This window comes from Leptonychotes weddellii, chromosome 12, assembly GCF_054177405.1.
Source record: "Leptonychotes weddellii isolate Sample4059 chromosome 12, ASM5417740v2, whole genome shotgun sequence".
Classification (NCBI taxonomy): Eukaryota; Metazoa; Chordata; class Mammalia; order Carnivora; family Phocidae; genus Leptonychotes; species Leptonychotes weddellii.
In genome coordinates, this window is record NC_138380.1 from 18,487,583 (window position 1) to 18,495,300 (window position 7,718).

The following is a 7,718-nucleotide window of genomic DNA, read 5'->3' on the forward strand; positions in this document are numbered from 1 at the left end:
AGGCCAGAGAACATACCCCCTAAAGCCTTTCCCATCTTCATATCTTTCCCATTTTCCCCCTAATATGTTTCCCTCGTACTCTACATAAATATCACTTGCAGAGAGTCTGAGGGGAGCCATGTACTGCTCAGGAGACCAATCAGATTTTAAGTTCCAACTGGAGCCGGTTGATGGTGGTGGTAGTGGGGGAGGGTCAGAGAGAATTTTGAGTTTTTGGGCAAAGGGGGGTACAGCACCAACTCACAAACCATTCCCCAGAATATGATGCTACCAAGTAGACCTGAGGATGGTCTATATAGGAGGGACTCACCTTTCCTGGGGGGTGACTGTATCACTTTTGTTGCGGGACAGTCCTACCAAAAAGATAAGAACATGTTGGTTCCCTCAATCTTCAGTAACAAGGCAAAAGGGAACACTGGAATTTCTTATGTACTTAATTTCAATATCCTCCAGTGGAAATGCTCTTAGTATCTTGCAGAGATTCTGGCAAATATGCATGGATCCTATTCTGGCTCTCTCCCTAATTGCTGGGCAAAAAAAAAACTATCCGAATTGGCAAATCCTTAGCCAGGTGGTCACACCATCAGTGAATGGTCTTCAGAGTAAAGACAGAAAGAATGCACGGCCCAAGTGGTAAAATGTAATTGAAGGGAAACTGTAGCTAGCCTGAGCGCCACGACCCAGTAGACACGGCAATGCGGTCAGGATAGCGAGGTCAGAAGGGAGTACACATCTTCCAGAGTTTGGGCCTAACCATGGGTGGGCAAGTTCAGAATTCTGGAATTGGGTGAAAGACCGTCGTAGTTGGGTCACATCTCTGCTCAATCATTCAAGGTCAACGAAGGCAGCAGCATCCCTAAGACAGATAAACAAAAGTTGCCAACAAGTTTTACCTTAGGAATAGAAACTACTCATCACTGGGGCACCTGGGTGGTTCAGTCGGTTGGGCGTCTGCCTTCGGCTCAGGTCATGATTCCAGAGTCCCAGGATTGAGCCCTGCATTGGGCTCCCTGCTCAGCGGGGAGTCTGCTTCTCCCTCTCCCACTCCCCTGCTCATGATCTCTCTCTCTTTCTCTCAAATAAATAAATAAAATCTCTAAAAATCATCATATAATAATGCTTCACTTTGTAAAGTAGTTTTCTTCCTTCCCTTCAAAAAATTGTTTGCTCATCCTTATTGTATCTTATCCTTACAGCTACGGTATCTGGTAGATACAGGAACAAAGTAAGAACTAATATTTACAACATGACCAGGTACCACGCAGAGGACAAATGAACTCATTTAAGCTCACTTTGTTTTTGTGAGAAATATTATCTCTAGTTGTAAAGTAAGAAACTAGAGCTCAAAGAAGATCACTTGCCCACTGTCAGTGAGGCAGTATCCGCAGTACCCAGATTCCAACCCAAGTACATGTGACCTCAAAGCCTGCCTGTTTCCATGGACTTTATTGTATTTGTTGACCAACATCACAGAGCAATTGACAATGGAATCAGGCCCAGGAGCAGCTTCTGCTAATATCTAACACCTAGTTCTGAGCTCTATCTGGCAAGCCATAGTATGTAATTGTCAACATCTCACTATAAACAAAACAGGCCCATTCAGCATCACCCAGAAAATGCCCATAGTGCCTGAGAATGCAGAGTAAGCCCCTGCCCACCTCCCACCAGTTCCCCACCCTCTCCTAGTGCTAAGGGAGCTCCAAGGTACACAACAAAGACATTTTAAGAGCAGTTATACAAAACTGCGTGCAAGGACCCAAACCTTAACATTATGCCAATGACATCTTTCAGACACAGCTCAGAAATAGAAGGCTTGGTGAATAAAGTTGGTCTTTTTTTTTTAAGTGAAGGTTTGTACCCTGATTATATCCCAGGTTTATTTGAGATGGTTCTCGGAATGAAACAGTATATGAAATAAGATTTTTTTTAAAAAGGCATTCAAAAGATCAGGTAAATGGAGATTATTAAGCACTTGAGATGAGTTAATAATCACTGTTGAGCCCAAAATTTAGCTGCATTTCCCAACAGGTAAAACATAGTTCTCACTACCTAATGATGATAATTTTTTTATTTATTTTGTAACTTTGAGTTTTAATTTAAATTCCACTTAATTAACGTGCAGTGTAATATTAGTTTCAGGTGTAGAACTTAGTGTTTCATCACTTACATACCACACCCAGTGCTCATCACAAGTGCCCTCCTTAATACTCATCACCCATCTAGTCCATCCCCTGCCCGCTTCCCTTCCAGCAACCCCTCAGTTTGTTCTTTATCATTAAGAGTCTCATATGGTCTGTTTCCCAATCTTTCTCTTTTTCCCCCTCCCATATGTTCATCTGTTTTGTTTCTGAAATTCCACATATGAATGAGATCATATGGTATTTGCCTTTCTCTGACTGACTTACTTCACTTAGCATAATACACTCTAGCTCCATCCATGTCACTGTAAATGGCAAGATTTCATTCCTTTTTATGGCTGAATAATATTCCATTGTGTATATATACCACATCTTCTTTATCCATTTGTCAGTCAGTGAACATTTGGGCTCTCTCCATAGTTTGGTTATTGTTGATAATCCTGCTATAAATACTGGGGTACATGTGTCCCTTCAAATCAGTACTTTTGTATCCTTTGGGTAAATACTTAGTAGTGCAATTGCTGAATCATAGGATAGATCTCTTTTTAACTTTTTGAGGAACCTCCACAATGTTTTCCAGAGTGGCTACACCAGTTTGTATTCCCACCAATAGTGTAAGAGGGTTCCCCTTTCTCCGCATCCTCACAAACATCTTTTGTTTCCTGAGTTGTTAATTTTAGCCATTCTGACAGATAATAATTTTTTAAATAATTAAACAGTTTTAAAAAACTGTGCATGTGTGTGTTATGTCACTGATTTCAAGGAGGAATCTTCCCTGTGATTATTCATATGTAAGAGACAATAGGAACCATGAGTACTAGTATTTCTTCCTTCCCTCTCTTTTTTCTTTCTTGCCATCTTGTTTTGCTTTGCTTCCTTCCTTCCTTCCTTCCTTCCTTCCTTCCTTCCTTCCTTCCTTCCTTCCTTCCTTCCCTCCTGCCTTCCTTCCTTCCTGCCTTCCTTCCTTTCTTCCTGCCTTCCTTCTCCTCTTTCTCTGGTTTATGAAATATAGAACAGTATAGAATAGTAAAGAATAATATGTACCCACTAAACACCCACAGGTAATTTATGCTATATTTTCCAAAAGAAGATAAATGTAACAATTCTAGGGGGAAAAAATGGAAGTTGCTTCTCTTATCATTCACAATTCATTTTCTATTCCCTGCCCCCCAGCTGCAATCACTATCAACAATTTAGTGTGTATTTGTCCAGTCCTGTTTTTAGATTTTAAATATAAATATAAGTAAATATAGATACATGATATGTGTAAGTTTCATGTAAATGGTATCATTTTATGTAATTGGTTTTATGTAAATGGCATCACTGAACACAGTATTCTGCAACTTACATTTTCCACTCAACATTATGCATCTGATACCTATCCATGTTGACATAAGCAGATCTAGTTAATTCATTTTACTTCCTAAATAATATTTCATCATATGACCTTACCACAATTTATTTATCCCTTCATCCACCCCTACTAGACATATTTGTTTCCAATCTTTTAGCATTATGATCAAATTTTCTGTGGATACTCTTGTGTATGACTGCTTATATACATCTTGCAGAATTTTTCCTTGGGATATATACCTAGACATGGAACTGTATATCTATTTCAGATTTTCCTAGGTTGCAGACAACAGAATTCACTGTGGTTTGTGTAAATAAAAGGTGGCTTAACTGAAGATTAGATGGCCTATTAAAATTCTGGCAAGACCAGAGAAGTGACTTGGAGAAATACTTCAGTATACCACAGAACTGTTCTAATAGAAACACCAAAGTTGTTACTTAGAGCCCAGGACTCTATGGTCTGGAACACCCAGAAATTTGAGTTCAGCTACCCCAGAAGAACCAGATGTCTTTCTGTCCTTATCATTCTGTAATGTTTCCTTTATCAAATGTCAAGGACCTATATACAGTTGGATCTGTGTTTGGTCTACTATGTTTTACTGATATATTTGTCTCTTCCTATATCAATACTACACTGACTTAATTATCATGTCTTTATATCTTTTTGTTTAGTGAGACAAATCCCCTCTTCTCTTTCAGAATTATTTTGACTGTACATTTATTCATGTGAATTTTAGAATCAACTTGTCAAATATGAAGATAAATCATGTTGAAATTTTTATTATATGTACATTGAATTTACAGCCTAATTTGGGGAGAATTGATATCTTTATAATAAAGTCTTCCCATCCACAAACATGTTCTATCTCAGCTTATTTAATTCTTCCTACATTACTTAAAATTTTACAATACTTATTTTATTATAATTATTCACATGTACTTTCTTGGTTTTCTTGCCATTGTAAATTGCATCTTTTTCAAATGTAACTTTCTAATTTGGTCAATACTGATGTGCAGAATGCAATAAGCCTGAATATGCTGATCTTTTACCCAGCAAACCTGACTTAAAAAAACTATTGATAACTTTTCCATCAGTCATTTGGGTTTTTTGTAGAAACAATCAAATAATGTATAAATAATAATTACATCTTTAACTTTCCAGTTCTTATCCTCTCATTTTATTTTTGTGTTTAATTGCATTTGTTACAACCTTAAGCACAATGTTCACACTCACGATGATTGTTAGTGGACATTCTTGCCTTCTTCTTCCTTTAAATGAGAGTGTTTCTAATCTTTTGTAATTAATTATGGTATTTGCTATAAGTAGTAGATACTATTATTAGATTAAGAGACTACACTTAATTTGCTAAGAGATGATGTTTTAATCACAAAGGAGTATTGAGTTTTATCAAATCCTTTTTCTACATCTATTAAGATGATCGATTTTTCTCCCCCCTCATTTCATCTTTGAAGAAAACAAACGGACAGTCGGACAGTCGCAGCCAGGATAGAATCAGATGATCAGATTATCAGACTTGGAAGCATCCTGAGATATGATCCAGTGTTCTCAATGGGACTGTGGCATGCAGGGCTGGGAAAAACTTGGACTGTTCAGGATTGCACTACATATTACAGGAGGACTAGCAAGCCTGGTCTTCACTCATTAGAAGCAAGATGCACACTCTAAGTTATCTGGAAATCAAAAACTGTCCCCACATAGTTACAAAGGTCACCAAAGGTACCACCACATAACTTTGACACCACAAGGACCCAGAGTGCTCCAGAGATCTGCAGGGCTTGTCCTAACCCTGAGTAACCAAGTTCTTCCTACGGCTTCACTTTAGAGCAGTTCTGACTCCTCCCTGCTGTGAAATCTCCACTCCCATGCCCCCAACCCTTGCTAAAGAGCTGTCAAGGTATTCAGGCTCCTTCTAATTACCTTTGTTCCTGCTCTAATCGATCCTTCTGGGGATCCCTATTTTCCTTCATTGTAAACAATTCTAAAGACCCATCTCTTCTCTACTCTCCTGCTTGCTCTTCCCTGGAGAGTCGTGCCTGACCTGCCACCAACCAGCCCTGCCAGTCCCATTTCGCAGATAGTGGATCTCAGCAGTAAGAGAGGAGAGAAAGTGACTTCTCAAGATTAAAGAGCCAGAGGTGCTGCTTGCATTCTGCCCCCCTCACTTAGCCATGAGCCTTCCAGTAAGAGCAGAGTATCCAACAGCTCCATGCTCTCTCCCCACCTCGGGCACACACACACAGAACGCCAACAGCTACCCGGGGGGGCTCTGCCTAGGCTTCTTCCAGCCTGACCTTTTGTGGGTGTTGGGGGAGCAGCCTGCAGCCTCTTGGGTAGAACAGATGCAGAGGTGAGTCCTTACCAGATGTCCTTACTTCCCAAACCACTGCAGCAGGGGAAGTGGAGGCTCTGGGCCAGAGAAGGGGTAGAAGGAGGGGGACAGTGGTCATGGCTGGGGTGGGCGGACCAAGTTCTGCCCAGAGGACAGATTTTATTGCCTTCCCGTTGGAAAGGAAAGCCAAATCAGCCAATTCCCCCTTGGGACCTGGGAGTTCACCAGGAGCCTCGTGAAGTCATTTTGAACAGTCTGCCCCACCTTAGCAGTACATGTACCTCAGAAGCTTTCCTAGTCTCAGGGCACCCGGGCGCCCTCATTCATGCTGTTAGCACGCATTCAAACCTTTCTTGAGTATCCACTTTGTGTTAAGAAACCCGTTCCCATGCTCCAGTGCTCCCCAGTCGGCTGGGGAGAAATACAGGAACATGACTCCAGGAGAGGGTGCGTAGGGCCCCAGCAGAGGTACGCAGACCATCAACAGAAGGCAGTGACCGTCACCAAGGGAGGGCTGGGAAGGCTTCACTGAGGGAGTGTTGCTCCGTCCCTCTGTCTGAGGCTTGTCTGGGGAGTGGGCAGGCAGGTACAGCCCATCCCAGCAGACATTGTGGGTGGGTGGCACCCAATCCACACTCCCCCATTCCCACTTTCTCCCGCTCCTCAGGAAGACTTCTGTCCCAGCCACCCCAAGGCTCTGGACTCCACCCTTCAGTCAATAAGCAACTGAGGAACAAGGGGGAGGGAACATCAAGATACCACCGAAGATGCCTGCGCTAGGGAAAGCAGGGGTATGTGCAAACCTGGCTGGCTGGCTCACAATGGAGGACTGGCTGGAGGTGGATTCTGAGTCCAATATGGGCTTCTTTTGGTTCTCGAAGGATGTACATTTGAATCACCGGTACAAGCAACTGGAAGACATTTTAGAAATCATTATTCCAATATTTCGATATAAAATCTGCCATAACAATTTCCTAAGTTTCAATTGTCTAAATTTTTGATAGTCATGAAATAAAGATTGTCAATGACAAAGAGAAAACAATTGAATGCCTAAATCCCTTCATAATTTCCCTTGATGGACAGCTAAGGGCTGTCTTCATGAGACTGAGGGCATTCTTCTCCTGCCACTTACTAGCTGTATGAGCTAGTACAAGTAACCTAACCTCCCTGAGCCCTCTATTCATCTGTAAAATGTGGACAAGGCCATATACCACGCATGATTGTGGCAGAACAAAAACAATGTACATTTGGTGGGTGCTTAATGAATGGTAGCTAGTACTATTAGTCCTAGGAGCTCAGGAAGAGGAAGACAGCTCCTGTGTCTACTTTTTAAGAATAATTTCGGGGCACCTGGGTAGCTCAGTCGTTGGGCGTCTGCCTTCGGCTCGGGTCATGATCTCAGGGTCCTGGGATCAAGCCCCGCGTTGGGCTCCCTGCTCCACAGGGCGCGTGCTTCTCCCTCTCCCACTCTCCCTGCTGGTGTTCCCTCTCTCGCTGTGTCTCTCTCTGTCAAATAAATAAATCTTTGAAGAAAAAAAAAAAGAATAATTTCTAAGCCAGAGCTGTAATACAGACCAACCCTAGCAAGGATGACATTCCAGAATAAATAAAAACAGGATTCAGTTAATGGAAGACTTGCCAGGTCAATAAGGCAGAGGAGAAGTTACTATCAGTTTCTGTATTAAGGAACTCTCAGGGGGAAATTCCAGGAAATGCAGCTTATATACCCACCCACCCACCTACCCATCCATCCATCCACCCACCCATCCATCCACCCACCCACCCATCCATCCACCCACCCATCCACCCATCCATCCACCCACCCACCCATCCATCCACCCACCCACCCATCCATCCACCCACCCATCCATCCACC